Source organism: Choloepus didactylus, chromosome 19 (assembly GCF_015220235.1).
Source record: "Choloepus didactylus isolate mChoDid1 chromosome 19, mChoDid1.pri, whole genome shotgun sequence".
Lineage (NCBI taxonomy): Eukaryota > Metazoa > Chordata > Mammalia > Pilosa > Megalonychidae > Choloepus > Choloepus didactylus.
The window spans coordinates 57,007,668-57,025,964 of record NC_051325.1 but is presented as its reverse complement, the minus strand read 5'-3'; positions in this window follow the sequence as shown (position 1 = coordinate 57,025,964).

Below are 18,297 nucleotides of genomic sequence, written 5' to 3'. Positions count from 1 at the left end.
TAGCAGCTACAATGCCTAAATTAAGCCCTATTTTACACTTACCTGTTGTTCTGTGCAGCACACCGCTGTAGTTAAGTACACAGAATGAAGATGTGTAAGCACGCTGTGGTGTCCCATGAGACATTTAGAACTTGGGCGGTGTATTGCTTCACTCCGCTGTTCTGATGTATGAGCTTGCTTTTAAAGACCTCCATAAAAGGTTACAAACACTAGTCACTAGCTAAGAGCTATTCAAATCCCATGGATAAATACCACCCAAGTGTCAGAGGGATTTTTTTTTTAAGTGCTTTTTCAAAAGCCTTCTAGAATTGTGCAATCTTAAGCAAATAGGTAATGTAAAATTTTTTAGGAAAACCTGTACTCTAAGCAATATTTGATGCTATCTATCTCTGCATATTTAGATTGACTCCAATGCACTACTGTTTAACCTGAGACTAAAATTGTGCATTTCGAAAGCCTGAAAGCATTATTCATTATTTATATCAAGGCCTCTTTAAAATCTAGCATTGTGCAGCATTTCATCAATTTCTTCCCTCTACCCCATTCCAAATTGGATAAAGTCACATAAAAGATCACTGCCATGAATTACTGTCTCTGTTTTTTTTTTACCCCTCCTTCTTGATTGTTTTATGCTTTTTCATTAAGTCCAAAAGTCTTCACTATCATATGAACCCAAATACCATTTTCATGTTGATAGCTGCATCTTTTGTGATAACTATGGCAGTTTAAAAACAGTACAAGAAAAGTAGCCTCTCTTCTCATTAAAAGAAAGGAAGGAAGGAAGGAAGGAGGGAGGGAGGAGGGAGGAGGGAGGAGGAAGGAAGGAAGGAAGGAAGGAAGGAAGGAAGGAAGGAAGGAAGGAAGGAAGGAAGGAAGGAAGGAGCCAGTTGCAGTTTCACCCACAAATTCTCCACCACTCCCAGAAGAAACCAGCCGCCTTGCCACAGGTGGGCAGGGCCAGCTCCCCATTAGGCAACTGTGGGCTCCGTGCTCAGGGCCCATGGAAATTTAGAGGGCCATAATGATTTTTACAATAATAGTAATATTTAATCCGAAAAAAAATTAATATAATCCAACCTAGGTTGCATTTGTCTTTATATTGGTGTAGTCACACAACATACTTTTTAATATTTGTTTCATGGAGGAAGGGGCCCAGGAAGGCAAAAGTGCCCAGGGCCCAAGAAAATCATAATGCGATGCGGCATTTGAGAGCAACAGGAGGTCACTTAGATCCAATCCACACAATTGAATTCACGGTCAAAGTGGCACAAATGCAATGTTACTTAGTTACATGGCCTTGAGCAACCTCTCCAAGCCTCCATTTTTCAGAGGCCTGATCATGATAGACGATATTTACTGAGTCCTCACCATGTCCCAGTTCTTGTGGGGAAAGCTTGGCGCTCATGATCTCCTGCAGTCCTTTGGCTTATGAAGTAACGTAATGCCATTGTCAGGGCACACCGAGGGCATGGGAGCCGGAGGGGACCCAGCTCTTCCCTAACTAGCAGTGTGGCCTTGGGCAAGCTACTTACCTTCTCAGAGCCTTAGTTTCCTCATTTGAGAAATCGGGAGAATAAATGAACCTCATTTAAAATTGATCAATCTTCAATCAGTCGCCCTCATAGGGTTTGGGGAGGGTGAGTTAGATAGTGCAGGCAAAATGCTCTAAAGGTGCCTGTGACTTCATGAATTCTCCATCGGTGATAGAAATGCCTCCTTTGGCAAGCTCGGCAGGGGCTAGAGGGGGAGGCAGCCCAGAACAATTCAGGTGGAATCAGTAAGGAAACATTCTGCTTTTTGTTCTCAGCTCTGAGCTCTGGTTCATAACCCTAGGGAAATGGGATAGCTTTCCAACTGACCCTGTACAACCCAATGTGACATCTCGCTCCTCATCAGTTAACTGTAACAAAGAACAGTGATAAACATACATAACATCTTGTTATGCTAGAATATGATGTTGTAGGTAAATTCCCTTTGGCCATTTTCTCACGATATTCTTCTGTTGGAAAACCTTTAATAGTTCTAGTTTTATTACCACTGGACACCTGAACTCCTGCTTACAAAGATCCTGCCTACTTTACCTGTTGTCTAGTTAGTCCCTTCATTTCCTTCCTCTTCTCCCCAGTTCCCACCCTGAGGTCTCCATTCACCATCTGACTTCTTCCACTTCAAATCCTAACTAATCTTCAAGGCCAGCTCAACCATTGCCTGTTCAATTTGTTCATTCAACAAATAGATTGAGGTAAAGACACAGCTATAGATGTATATGTATATAGATACAGATATGCATACATACATTTTTATAGAAGTATAGCTTACATTCAGGATGGTACACATCATGAGGATATAGTTCGGTTGTACATTTATGTGTACAATGTGTGACAATCATCGGATCAAGATACAGAACATTTTCAGCACCTCTTTATTTCTTCTTTCAGTCTGCTCCCACCCAAAGGTAACCTCTATCCTGATTTCTATCACCACAGAATAGTTTTGCCTCTTTCTAAACTTCATATAAGTAAAATCATACAGAATATACTCTTTTGTGTCTGGCTTCTTTCACTCAACATTATGTCTGTGACATTCATTCATTTTCATTCAGATCATAGTAATTTCATTTTCTTCCTGTGTGGTATTTTCTGGTATCAATATAACCTACCCGCTACTTATCCATTCTCCTGTTGATGGGTCATTTCTGTTGGGAAGGGACAATGAATACTACAGTCAGAGTTTCTGAATTGTTTTGTAATCATATTTGTGACATTGTTTTTTCCAGGTCTCGACATTTAAGAGCAAGGCTGCTATGAGTATTCTTCAATATATCTTTTGATGGACACAAATTGTCATGTCTATTTGGATACATATCGTACCAGTTTGGATATATTATGTCCCCCAGAAAAAAAGCCATATTCTTTAATGCAATCTTGTGGTGACAGATTGATTGATATTTTTGATTAGGGTGTAACCTCTTGATAAAATGTTTCCATGGAGTTATGGCTCTGCCCATTCACGGTGGGTCTTGATTAGTTCCTGGAGTCCTTTAAAAAGAGCCACACAGTCTCCGACACTTGCTGACACTGACACTTAGAGATACTTGGAGATGCAGACAGAAGGACGTTTAGCTATGAGATGAAGCCCAGAGTTTGCCCTGGTGCTTAGAGAGAAATGTCCTGGGAGGAAGAACCAAGAATTCACAGGCGCTGAAAGAGGAGCTGAAACACAACCTGGGGATCAATAAACGCCAGCCACGTGCCTTCCCAGCTAACACGTTTTTCGGATGCCATTAGCCATCCTTCAATGAAGGTATCATTTTGTTGATGCCTTACTTTGGACACTTTCATGGCCTTAGAACTGTACATTTGTAACTACTTAAATCCCCTTTATAAAAGCCAATCCATTTCTGGTATTTTGTGTAACAGCAGCTCTAGCAAACCAGAACACACACCTAGGAGTGGAATTGAGGGATCATAATATATACTGAGCACTTACAGTTTGCTAAATTTCATGGTAAACATGGAGAATATAAAAGTGACCAAAACATTAATGTGCTCCCTGACTTCAGCCTAATGAAGAAGACATTTCAAGAATTTGCACAGATAAATATAAATGTAGTAGCTGTATATGCCACAGAGCAGAAGCACATGAGGCTACAAAAGTAAACTGGAGGGAGATTTAACCTGTTACCAAAGGGAGGAGGACAAACTTAAGGCACTTCAATAAGGACAGTGCGGTCACTGCGGAGAGCAAAGGGGAATGGAGGGGTGGCAGGGCTTTAGTCAAGCAGGCCAGGGTGAGATTTCCTCCTCCACTACCCCTTCCAAGGGGTAGATACTGATTCTTCTTGTTATTTGGTAGGTGGTGCTGTTGAGGAAGTTGTAACCTGATCAGATTTGTAGTCTGAAAAACTTTATCTGACTGCTGGGTACAAAAAATGGATTGAAAGATGGGGTGGGTGGATACTCAGAGTCACAGGCAAGAGTCCAAACGAGCAGCCGTGAGTGCCTGAGTCAGGCTGGTAGAGGTGAAGATGGAGGTGGGGATCAATCCAAGAGTCATTTGGGACACAAGCTCCATCACATTTTTGCACTCGCTTAACAGTTCTTTTATGACTGCCAGTTACTGTAATTTTTTCTTTGTGAGACTTTTGAGCTGAATGATTGAACACAGGGATAAACTGATTATTAATTAAATCTAAGTCCTCTTCTAGTCAATTGTTTTCTAGCATTACCACATCCTAAGGTGGTTTTTTTTTTTCTTTTTTTATTAAATTCAGTTTTATTTAAATACATTCACACAACATGCAATCATCTATGGTATACAATCCACTGTCCACAGTATGATAACATAGTTATGCATTCATCACCATAATCTATCTCTGAACATTTTCCTTACATCAGAAAGAACCAGAACAAGAATAAAAAATAAAAGTGAAAAAAGAACACCCAAATCATCCCCCCATCCCACCCCATTTGTCCTTCAGTTTTTATCCCCATTTTTCTACTCATACATACACTAGCTAAAGGGGGTGTGATCCACAAGGTCTTCACAATCACACTGTCACCCCTTGTAATCTACATTATTATATAATTGTCTTCAGGAGTCCAGACTGCTGGGTTGGAGTTTGGTAGTTTCAGGTGTTTACTTCTAGCTATTCCAATACATTAAAACCTAAGAGGTGTTTTCTATATAGTGCATAAGAATGTCCACCAGAGTGACCTCTTGACTCCATTTGAAATCTCTCAGCCACTGAAACTATTTCGTCTCATTTTGCATCCCCCTTTTGGTCAAGAAGATACTCTCAGTCCCATAATGCTGGGTCCACATTCATCCCCGGGAGTCATATTCTGCATTGCCGGGGAGATTTACAACCCTGGGAGTCGGGTCCCATGTAGCGGGGAGGGCAGCGAGTTCACCTGTCGAGATGGCTCAGTTAGAGAGAGAGAGGGCCACATCTGAGCAACAAAGAGGAAATAGGGGGAGACTCTTAGGCACCACTACATGCAAGTTTAGACTCTCCTTTGCAGCAACGAGCTTCATAAGGGCAAGTCCTATGCTCGAGGGCTCAGCACATCAAACTGCCAGTCCCAATGTTTGTGACAACATCAACACCAGTCCAGGTGAGGAAGTCCAACACATCCGCACCTTCCCCCAGATCCTCAGGCTGCGGAGGAGGAGGCTGTAAATATATTTTTTATTATCTGCCCAAATTACTCTGGGATGTGTCACTATTTCACTCCAGCCTATACTAACCTACCGTATCTCACTTCCTATTCAAAGTTCCATGCAATTGTGGTGTTTGAACAAATCAACTGTAGAGTTGTACCATTTAGAAAATTTAGATTCTGTACCAAATAGATATCTATTCCCTTGGTCTAATATGGAAGTTGAAGTTTTAAAACACAGTCAGTTTCAACCTTTACCCTTTGGCCTGGCTTGCCCTGGTCTTAACCAGACCTGCTTCGTTCATATCACTAATTGAAGTCTGGGCTCTTTTTCAGCTTTTTTTTTTTTTTTTTGACAGTGGCTGTATGCACTAATACTGACATTCATATCTGCCGAGCTCTAGCTCTGAGTTTCAGGTGTCTCAGAGATATGCATTGTTCCAGAGACCAATCAGGTTATACGCTAGGGGATCAGCATCTCAAAGTTTAGAGATAGGCATTACAATTCAGGGATAGAGTTAACTGCTGTAAGAGCTTACAATCTAGGGACTATTACAATTATTATGTCTGTGTTAGGCTATGTTCTAAGATTCAATTCTGAGTTTACACATTGTAGTTAGTCCATATTGGTGAGGCATCATCCCTCTCACCATGTTTTCTCCAACACTTTTACTCCTATATATATATTTTCCTACAATTTTATAGAGTTATATTCACATAGCATACATTTATCCACAGTGTACAATCAGTTGTTCATGGTATCATCATAAAGTTGTACATTTATGACCACAGTCAGCACTTGAACATACTGATTACTACAAGAAAAATTGTTTTTTTTTTTAGCAATAAGAAAAAATGATAAAAAGAAAAATAACATGTCATACAATACAATATACTACTAAGGACAGCAAATAACACCGCTACCAAGAATCCCATATTCCTCCCCTATATCCCCCTCTCATATACATTTAGCATTGGCATATTGCCTTTGTTACATTTAATGGAGGTATATTACAATGTTACTGTTGACCATAGACTCCAGTTTGCTTTGATTATGTTTCTTCCTGAATACCATCCCCTTTTCAAATTTCTACATGGTTGACATTCATTTGCTTTCCCACATGCAAAAACATTTTTACATTTGTATATTTAGTAACAGTCATTGGCCACTCCAGTTTTTGCCATGTTATACAGTCCCAGTCTTTATCATCTATCTTTACCTCTGGTGTCATACATTCTCCTATCCCACCTCTTTCAGCTTTACTCACAGACATCTTTGTTCAGTGTACTTACAATACCGTGCTACCAACACACAGTATTATGCTATCTATTTCTGGATCTATGCAATCAATCCTAAACATTCTGTAGTCCTTCAGCATCAAATGGCTGATCTCTGCCCTCTTTCTATCTCCTGGTCGCCTGTGTTGTCAGCTTTTAACTCCCAAAGTTTGTTCATTAATGTCTGTTCATATTAGTGAGACCATACAGAATCTGTCCTTTTGTTTCTGGCTAACTTCGCTCAACATAATGTCCTCAAGGTTCATCTACATTATTACATGATCCATGTCTTTGTTCTGTCTTACAGCTGCATAATATTCCATCAAGTGTATATACCACAGTTTGTTTATCCACTCGTCCTTTGATGGACATTTGGGCTGTTTCCATCTCTTGGCAATTGTGAATAATGCTGCAGTAAACATCAGTTTACAAATGTCTGTTTGTGTCTTAAGTTTCAGTTCCTCTGAGTATCTACCTAGCAATGGAATAGCTGGGTCATATGGCATATCTATATTTAGCTTCCTGAGGAAACTCCATACTGTCTTCCAGAGTGGTTGCACCATTCTACATTCCCAAAAACAATGAATAAGTGTGCCTCTTTGTCCACATCCTCTCCAGCACTTGTCATTTTCTGTTTTTTGGATAATGGCCATTCTGGTAGGTGTGAGATGATATCTCATTGTGGTTTTGATTTGCATTTCCTTAATAGCCAGTGAAGTTGAGCATTTTTTCATGCTTTTGAGCCATTTGTATTTCCTCTTCAGAAAAATGTCTATTCATGTCTTTTGCCCATTTTTTAATTGGATTGTTTGTCTTTCTGTTATTGAGATGCAGGATTCCTTTATATATTCGGGATATTAAACCCTTATCTGATATGTGGTTTCCAAACATCATCTCCCATTGTGTAGGTTGCCTTTTTACTTTTCTGACAAAGTCCTTTGATGTACAAAAGTGTTTAATTTTGAGGAGATCCCATTTGTCTATTTGTTCTTTGGTTGCTCATGCCTTGGGTGTAAGGTCTAAGAAACCACCTCCTATCACAAGATCTTTAAGATATTGCCCTACATTTTCTTCTAAGAGTTTTATGGTCTTGGTGCTAATGTTTAGGTCTTTGATCCACTTTGAATTAATTTTGGTATAAGGTGTGAGATGGACATCCTCTTTCATTCTTTTGGAAATGGATAGCCAGTTCTCCAAACACCATTTATTGAACAGGCTGCTCTTTCCCAGTTGCTTCGGCTTCACTGCCTTATCAAAGATCAGTCAGATAGATGCGAGGGTCTACTTCTGAACACTCAATTCGACTCCGTTGATCAGTATATCTGTCCTTATGCCAGTACCATGCTGTTTTGAGCACTGTAGCCTTGTAATATGCTTCAAAGTCAGGTAGTGTGAGACCTCCCACTTCATTCCTCTTTCTCAAGATATTTTTGGCTATTCGGGGCACCTTACCCTTCCAAATAAATTTAGTTATTGGTTTTTCTATTTCTGTAAAGTAAGTTGTTGGGATTTGAATTGGTATTGCAATGAATCTGTAAATCAGTTTAGGTAAAATTGCCATCTTAACTATAGTTAGTCTTCCAATCTATGAACATGGTATGTTCTTCCATTTTTTCAGGTCTTGTTCAATTTCTTTTAGCAGTTTCTTATAGTTTTCTATGTAAAGGTCTTTTGTGTCCTGGTTAAGTTTATTCCTAAATACTTGATTCTTTTGGTTGCTATTGTAAATGGGATTTTTTTCTTGATTTCCTCCTCTTGTTGCACATTACTTGTGTATAGGAACACTACAGATTTTTGCTTGTTGATCTTGTAGCCTGCTACTTTGCTGTATTCACTGACTAGTTCTAGTAGCTTTGCTGTAGATTTTTCTGGATTTCCTACATATAGAATCATGTCATCTGCAAATAGTGAAAGTTTTACTTCTTCCTCTCCAATTTGGATGCCTTTTATTTCTTTTTCTTGCCTAATTGCTCTAGCTAGAATTTCCAGCACAATGTTGAATAGCAATGGTGATAGTGGGCATCCCTGTCTTGTTCCTGATCTTAGAGGAAAAGCTTTCAGTCTCTCCCCATTTAGTGTGATGTTACCTGTGGGTTTTTCATATATTGCCTTTATCATATTGAAAAAGTTCCCTTCTATTCCTATCCTTTGAAGTGTTTTCATCAGGAAAGGATGTTGAATTTTGTCAGATGCCTTTTCTGCATCAATCGAGATGATCATGTGGTTCTTCTGCTTTGATTTATTGATGTGGTGTATTACATTAATTGATTTTCTTGTGTTGAACCAGCCTTGCATACCTGGAATAAATCCCACCTGGTCGTGGTACATAATTCTTTTAATGTGCTGCTGGATTTGATTTGCGAGTATTTTGTTGAGGATTTTTGCGTCTATATTCATTAAAGAAATTGGTCTATAATTTTCTTTTTTTGTAGTATCTTTGTCTGGTTTTGGTATTAGGGTGATGTTGGCTTCATAGAAAGAGCTAGGTAGCTTTCCCTCTTCTTCAATTTTTTTGAAGAGTTTGAGCAGGATTGGTACTAATTTGTTCTTGAATGCTTGGTAGAATTCACATGTGAAACCATCTGGTGCTGGGCTTTTCCTTTTTGGGAGCTTTTTGATGACTGACTCAATCTCTTTACTTGTGATTGGTTTGTTGAGGTCATCTATTTCTTCTTGAGTTAATGTTGGTTGTTTATGCTTTTCTAGGAAGTTGTCCGTTTCATCTAAGTTGTCTAGTTTATTAGCATATAGTTGCTCATAGTATCTTCTCATTATCTCCTTAATTTCTGCAGGGTCAGTAGTTATATTTCCTTTCCCATTTCTGATTGCATTTATTTGCATCTGCTCTCTCTTTTTTTTTGTTAGCCTAGCCAGTGGTCCATCGATTTTATTGATTTTCTCAAAGAACCAACTTCTGGTTTTGTTGATTTTCTCTATTGTTTTCCTGTTCTCAATTGCATTTATTTCTGCTCTAATCTTTGTTATTTCTTCCCTTCTGCTTGCTTCGGGGTTAGTTTGCTGATCTTTCTCTAATTCCTCCAGGTGAGCAGTTAACTCTTCAATTTTTGCTCTCTCTTCTCTTTTAATATAGGCATTTAGGGCAATAAATTTCCCTCTCAGCATCGCCTTTGCTGCATCCCATAAGTTTTGATAAGTTGTGTTTTCATTGTCATTTGCCTCGAGGTATTTACTAATTTCTCTTGCAATTTCATCCTTTACCCACTGGTTTTCTAAGAGGGTGTTGTTTAGCCTCCATATGTTTGTGAATTTTATGACCTTCTGCCTTTTATTTGTTTCCAACTTCATTCCATTGTGGTCTGAGAAAGTGTTTTGTATAATATCAATATTTTTAAATTTGTTGAGACTTGCTTTGTGACAGAACATGTGGTCTATCCTAGAGAATGTTCCATGAGCACTTGAGAAAAAAGTGTATCCTGCTATTGTTGGATGTAGTGTTCTATAAATGTCTGTCAAGTCTAGTTCATTTATCATACAATTCAACATCTCTGTTTCTTTAGTGATCCTCTGTCTAGATGTTCTATCCATTGATGAGAGTGTTGTATTGAAGTCTCCAACTATTATTGTAGAGGTATCTATTTCTCCTTTCAGTGATCGCAGTGTTTGCCTCATGAATTTTGGGGCATTCTGGCTTGGTGCATAAATATTTATGATTGTTATGTTTTCTGGATGAATTGACACTTTTATTAATATATAGTGTCCTTCTTTGTCTCTTTTAATTGTTTCACTTTTGAAGTCTAACTTCTCTGATATTAATATAGCTACTCCTGCTTTTTTCTGGTTGCTGTTTGCATGAAATATCTTTTTCCAACCTTTCACTTTCAGTCTGTGTTTGTCCTTGTGTCTAAAGTGAGTTTCTTGTAGACAGCATATAGATGGCTCCTGTTTTTTAATCCATTCTGCCAGTCTGTGTCTTTTTATTGGGGAGTTTAATCCATTTACGTTTAGTGTTATTACTGTGAGGGCAGTACTTTCTACTATCATTTTGTTTTTTAGAATTTATATGTCATATCTTATTTTTTCCTCTCCTTTCACCTTTCCTGATAATCTTCATTTCTGCACTCTTCTCCAACTCTCTCTCTCCTGTCTTTTCCTATCAGCCTGTAGCACTCCCTTTAGTATTTCTTGTAGTGCTGGTCTCTTATTCACAAACTCTCTCAGTGTCTGTTTGTCTGAAAATGTTTTAATCTCTCCCTCATTTTTGAAGGAAAGTTTTGCTGGATATAGAATTCTTGGTTGGCAGTTTTTCTCTTTCAGTATCTTAAATATATCATGCCACTGTCTTCTTGCCTCCATGGTTTCTGCAGAGAAATCTGTACACAGTCTTATCGACTTTCCCTTGTATGTGATGGATCACTTTTCTCTTGCTGCTTTCAGAATCCTCTCTTTGTCTTTCACATTGGACAATCTGACCAGTAAGTGTCTTGGAGTAGGTCTATTGGGATCTATTCTATTTGGGGTACGTTGTACTTTTTAAATCTCTAATTTTCTGTCTTTTATAAGAGTTGGGAAATTTTCAGTGAATATGTCTTCTATTACTCTTTCTGCCCCTTTTCCCCTCTCTTCTCCTTCTCGGATACCCATAACACATAAATTTGTGCGTTTCATGTTGTCACTCAGCTCCCTAAGACCCTGCTCATATTTTTCCATTTTTTTCACCATCTGCTCTTTTGTGTGTATGAATTCGAATGACCTGTCTTCCAGTTCACTGATACTTTCTTCTGCCTGTTCAAATCTACTGTTGTGTCCCTCCATTGTGTTTTTCATCTCCTCCATTGTGGCCTTCATTCCCATGAGTTCTGCCATTTGTTTTTTTAAGTTTATGAATTCTTCTTTATGGTCATCCAGTGTCTTCTTTATATCCTTCAGCTCTTTTGCTATATCTTCATTCATTTCATCAAATTTATTTAGCATTAGTTGCCTCCACTCCTGTGTCTCAGCTGTGCTATTAGTTTGTTCCTTTGGCTGGTCCATGTTTTCGTGTTTCCTGGTATGGCTTGTTATCTCGAGTTGTCTAGGCATCTGATTTTCTTGATTAGTTTATTTTGGAGCTTGTTTTCTATCTTTTACCTAGTGGTTTTCTGGTTGGTTGGCTTTGTTCTCTGGCCTCTGTTATTCAGTTCAACTTATTCTAGACCTCTAACTTAGGTTCTATTTAGTTGACCAGAATTTTTCCCCTCTTGTTTTTTCTGTTTCTTGCTCTGCCTCTATGTAACCTTTTTGTGAGTGGGTCTCCTCAGATATGGTCGACCCTAGTCAGATTTCCCCAGTCTAGTGAGGCCCAGGTCTCATTGGGAGGGTATGGAGTTTTCCTGAGAATGAGACCCTCCTATGAGGCCTTTAGAATTGGTGCTTTTCCTCTCCTGTCCAGCAGATGGCGCTTGCCAGCCCGCAGCTCCCGCACCAGTGTAAGGAGGTGTGGAGACTTTAGTTCTCCTGGTGACTCTGATCCTGTGGAGGCGTGGCTGACTGAAGCTGGAATCTGAATTCCAGCCCCTGGGGTCTGAGTTCCCAGAAGGAGGACTGCCAGTTGAGCTGGACCTCCCTCCACTCTCCCAATCCTCAGAACTCCAGTTGTCTCTCAGGGGCACTATTCCCTTCTCCCCTCTACTCTTTGGGGCCTCTCCAGGTAGATTCCTTGGTCAGCCTGAGTTGCCAGTTAAAGACGGGGTTGGAAGCCTTCAGTAGTGAATACGGAACTCAAAGACACTGTGGGTACTCTGTCTCCCCCCAAGCCCAGCCTAGTCCCTCAACCTGGGCTTTGCGATAGAAAATAACCACACATATTACTTTTAGATTAAAAAAAAAAAAAAAGAAAAGAAAAACAAGAAAAAGAAAAAGAAAAGAAGAAAAAAAAAAGAGTCTGTTTTAAAAGTCTTTCCCCAGCCTGGAAGTTTTGTCAGTGTCAGAACAGAGCATTTAAAGGTAAGCTTTGGGCTATTGTCTGATAATTACTCTCCAACAGCTTCAGATCCACCCCTGCAGGGGGCTATTGAAATGCAAAAGATAAGGGATCAGTGAGAAGCCAGAAGGGACGAAATGTAGGGGGAAAAAATGGCGTTTTTGGAGTCTGGGAATGGGTGCCCACTTTTACATGCCCCCACTTCTCGGAGCCCAGCCCTTCTTTAGGATCCCAGCTCCTAAAATTAGTTAATTAATTTGTTAATTAATTCTGCAGTTGAGGCTGGGTTGAGCCTCCCTTCTTGTCCTCAGCAGATTGCTGTTTTTTGTTTTTTTTTTTCCCCCCTTTCAGGGAGCCGGCAGCAAGACAGTCTGTGAGGTCTGGATGGGGAGGGGCGCCAGACCCCCGCTCTGGGGAACTTACAATGTTCGCTGCGCTCTCAGCTTTTCCTCCAATTCCAAACTTGCATCCGATGTGTGACTGGTTACTGGAGACCCCGAAAGCACTGTTTAATGTAGTTCTTCAGTAATTGCCAGCTGCTCTAGGGGAGAGACGACATTCTGCTCCTCACCACTCCGCCATCTTGCCTGTCTCCTTACCTTTTTTCCCTCATCCTCAGGTGGTTTTAATTTAATTTCCTAGCGCATTTGCTCATCTACATCCATGTTATCAGAGGTTTTATTGACATCTATTGATGAACTCTACCAATAATTTAACATTACTCCAAAATACAGTATGATTGTGAATGTAAGATATTATTACAAAACAAATCAGAAACTATGACTGCGGTTTTCTTTGTCCTTCCTGAACAGAAGTGCCTGTTCTTCACGTACTTGAAATTCTTGTATCCAGTGGTCTAAATAAGACTGGGTAAATTCAGTATTGGAGGCATTCTGGTGGGCATAACCAGATACTTCCCTTCATCTCACAGGATTGGATTGAAATGAGCTCCCATCGAGAGAGTCTTTTAAGATGGCTCACGGACCGAGGCCATCAGTACTCTGCTTCCAGTTCCTACCCACATCTTTGAGAAATTTTGAATTTGAAGTTACCTATGAGCTAGCTGTCCTGGATCTAGGGGGAGATTCTGTGTTTCAAGTTAGTATTGCTACGGAGTGGTTGAGAACTCAGATGTGAAGTTCCACTGTTTGGGTTTGAATCTTGGTGCCTCAGGTAAGGACAGTGGAACCTTAGGTAGGTTCGTAATTTCATGGTCCTCCATTTCCTCATCTGTTAAAAAGGAGATGATATTAATAATAGAATGTACCCCTTAGGTCTGTAAGGATGAAATAAGTTAATATATGTAAAGTGCTGAGACAGAGCCTGGCACAGGGTAAGTGCTAAATGGATGTTGGCTGTTTATAATCAAGCCTCTGTCTGATTTACTTCCATTGGATTGAGATTTAACTGTTATAGAAGATAAATTGCTTCAATAATTGGACATGTGAATGCTGTTCTGGCATTCACTCTGAAGAAGTTGTTGAAGTTATTATCTATTACATTGTTTAAAGTCAATATCCAGTGGGGGGGATTTATTTTCTGGAATTCAGTTCTATGAAAAGCTTTTCTTTCTCCTGAGGTACCAGTATACACCACCCTTTCTAATGTGGCACCACTCAGCATATTTCTTTCTTTGCCTCAGCTTCCCAAAAGTTCAGAGGATGATCATCTAATGAGTGGAGTCTTATGTCAATTTTTCACTTTCCCCTTTTTTCACTCACCTCATTTCCATCCTATTTTTTCTCTATTCTATTAATATTATATCTGTACTCCTACATCTATCTATCTATCTATCTACCTATCTATCTGCATTTATATGTGTATTTGAGAAGTTTTCTCAAATTACTTTCCATAAGCAGAGGAATGCAAATAAAATTGCCAAACCAAATACATTTCCAAAGGACAATGTGTGCCAGATAATAAAAATCTGCTTCCCTTCATTAGCATTCATCAACTGCCCATTTACTAAGGATCACAGCTCTGGCTGGCATCTTACTAGCTGTGAGGCCTAGGGCAAGTTATTAAACCTCTATAAAGTTCTCTACATCTGCATAAGAGGAGATGATAATGGAATCTACTTTAAAGGATCATTGTGAGGAAGGTAATACGTATGAAGCATTCAGAACAGTGTTAGCACATGATAAGCACTCAACAAATAGTTGTTAGTTTCATGTTCTTTATAATTACTTCTAGCCATTGGAGTAGAGGTTCAACCACAAAATTCTTACATGTGACTAAACCCTAACTACCATTCTCCACACCATTTACAACATCAATTCTTTAAGCCAACTTTTAAATTCTGCCCAGTATATTGATAGATGATAGATAGATAAAGAGATTAGACATTTATATTAAGTGATAGACAGATGATATGCTGGTAGGCAGGTAGGTAGGTAGGTAGGTAGATAGATAGCAATGTTTAATTCATGTGTCAACTTTGCTATATTATGGTGTCCAGTTGTTTGGTCAAGCACTGACCTGTTTACTCATGTGAGGGTATTTCAAGATGGGATTTGAATCTATAATCAGTCAGCATCTAAGATCAACCAGGGAGATTGCCCTCAGCAATGTGGAGAGTCTCCTCATTCAATCAGTTGGAGTTTTTAAAAGCCAGAACTGAGGATTTTAGAGATCAGAAGAGGAATTGGGACTCAACTTTGTCCTTGGTTCTGGCCAGAATTTCCAGCCAGCCAGCTCCCCATAAGGAATTTGGACTAAGGACTAAATCATCACCTTTCCCAGAGTCTCCAGCTTGTGGCTGCCCTACGGAGTTCAGGCTTGCCAGTCCCCACGGTTTTGTGAGCCAATTCCTTATAATAAATGCCTTATATATTGTATATATCCAGTTGGATCTGTTTCTCTGGAGAACCCTGTCTAATAGATAGATAAATATATAGATAGATAGATAGATAGAAGTAATCTTTAATAAAAAGTAGTGTTGTGGATTGTTGCTACTTTTCCACCAAACTGGAGAACCACAAAGTTCCATTTTATGTCAAATAACCAAAAAATAATAATAAAAATAGAAAGCAATACAATTAAGTATCAATAACAACCTCACAATATACACCTTTTTCCTGGTTTGTATTTGTGCCATAAGTAACATAACTTTATAAAAACTTGTTAATGTGAATGATTTCGGGCACACAAAAGAATTTGTAATAAACATGTAGAGTATAAATAGCGAGACACCCAACCCCTGGTTGAAGATAGAGAACATAATAAGGACTATTGAAAACTCCTGTCTTTGGCTCCCCAGTTATATCTTTCCCCCATTCAGAGTTAACCACTATTCCGAGGTTGTTTTTCAATCATTTACTCCTCAAAGAAGAGCTTTTATAAAAGGTACATCTAATTCTGTGTTTTGCAGAGCACCCAGTGAACTGTCTAAGCTGCATCGTTCTTCCCTTCGTGCAGACTCTCTTCCCTTGCTGTGATCCATCCATTGTCTCTTGTCCCTTGACTTTCCCACCTTCTCTCCTGGATCCTTCCCATCTACTCCTACATGTACTCAGATAGTCCTTGATCTTTGAAAAATAAAAATTAAAAACAAAAAGCCCTTCCATCTACACTGCAGTGGCCTTAATGTCAGTTCACCTCCTTCCCTCCACCTGTAGCTTTCTTGTAACGATATATCACTTGCTGCCTCCGAATATCACATTGCCCACTGCTTAATCTTTTATAATCCTGTTTCCTATCCGAAACCAGGATGCTTCCTACTAACTCTCCATCCCTGAGCAGGATGGGTCAGTGTTCATTGCTCCGGATCTCGTTACTCTCTCCATCCCTACAATTCTGCATTGTTTTAGAATTCTCAGTTGGTGGGCTGGCCCACCCCAACCCCAACAGACAGTTATTTGGGCCATTTCTTCTCAAACTTGACCTAATCAGAATCACCTGGGGGGCTCCTTTTAAACCACTGGGCCCAGCCTCCTGAGTTTCTATGAAGCAGTTGTTGAAGGCAATGTCCATTATATCCTCCAAAGTCATTGCCCAATGGGGGAAATTTGTTTTTTTCAGGGTTTGGTCCTGTGCAAAACTGCATTTCTAACAAGTTCCCTAGTGATGCTGATTCCACATTCACACTTTGAGAACCATTGAACTAGGGAATATTTTATTTTTGATCCTTAGCACCAAGGTTACTCAAATAATCTGGAAGGCGTTTTCAAACTAAGCAAATAAACCCCTTGAGAATCACTGCTCCGTGAGCCACAGGTGTATGATGAGAGTGAGCAAGCAGTCCTCAGCTGTGTGCTGGAAGCAGGAGAAGCAGCGGGGAGGAAGACTCTACCCCTTGAAGGGAACCAAGAACTTTCTTATTCACCAAATACAACTCCTTTCTCTCAGCTCTCATTAGCCACCCTGTAACATCTGACATGCTGACCACTCTCTCTGACTCATTTCGGCTTCAAGACCCTGCAGTCTTGATCTGCAGAAGCCAAATCACCTTCTGTCTCCTTTGCTAGTTCTTTTTTCTTCCCAGCTCCATTCTTTCCGAAGTCCTCTTCCCTTTCTTGACAAGCTATGCTAGCTATTCAATGCATGGCCCTTGAACCAGCAATAGCAGCATCATCTGGGAGTTTGCTAGAAATGCCAAACTTCAAGCCCTAGCCCAAACCCACTGAACCAGAATCTGCATTTTAATAAAATTTCCAGGTGATTTGTATGCACCTTAAACTTTGAGAAGCACCGCTCTAAGATGAAAATGGTTCTCAAACATACCCGAGTCCCATCCTTCCAACAGCCAACTACACGTCAATGCTTGGTTAGTGCCCTGGCAACTCCAGCTCCAAGGGGCCAAAGCCAAACTCATGCTCTTCTCATCTCATCCTCCCCTGCCCTGCCGCCCCCACAAAGCAGCCCCTTCTTCATTTCCTACCTTTGTTAACACCACCAGCAGGGCTCCGGGAGCACAAAGCCAAAGGAGAGGTGCCAGGCAGGTAATGGAAATGAGGGAACTAGGTTCAGTGAGGATTGGGGAGGGGGGGAGGTAAACTGGAAAGCACCTGCTTTGTATAATGGTCAGCAGCTGAAGATAGTCATTTGGAAATGGGTCCCAATGTTGACAAACTTTCTGCATTTTCTTGAAATATCTCGATTTTACTGTGGCAAAAGTTTCTTTTATTTAAGTAGGAGAGCCAAAGAAATCGTGTTTGCAGGCTGTGTTTGGCTTGTTGTTTGGCCTGTGCTCAAAACAATTCTCTTTGGCTTTCTCCTCTCCCTCCTCACCTCCATTTCTCCAGCCACTGTCAGGACCTATACATTTCACCTCTGTTAAGTCCTAGCCTTCCTTTTTCATTCATCTGCCCACTGGGTACTTGGGGCACTGGGAAAAGTACAATATCATCTGGTTTTCCTACCTCCATCTCTTTGTAGTAAAATCCACTTGACAACTGCCAAAGTACTCTTCTTTAAAAAAGTGCTCCAATCGTGTATATCATCTTTCTATTGAAAACCTTTAAAGACTCCCCACCTCCAGCTGTCAGAACCCTATCTCAACCGCCTTTTCTCTGCCCCCTCTCCCCCATCTCAATTAGTTGTGCTTAAGAGCTCTTAAGGCTTGGACAAAGTTAGTGGTGATTGTGGAGATGTCAAGAAATTAGTCAGCAGCACAGTGTAGCAGCTCATAAGACCCTCAGTACAGAGCATAACTAATCTCCTACATACCTCCTACCAAAAGCCTGGAAAAGACCCAGCACATTGTGCCCTCTGGTTTGCAAACTGGCAGCCTGAGAGTAAAATCTTTTATACAAACATCTTTCTTTGGAAAAAAAATAGTTGCATTGTTTAAAAATAATGATTACACATAAAACTCAGGATTCCTGTCTAAAGCAAAATTAGAGGCAGTGACAAACCCAGACTAAAATTTCTAGGGGGCAACTAGCAGCTGGAACTATTAGTGGCCCCTTCAGATACTACATATGCCGTTGCCCACAC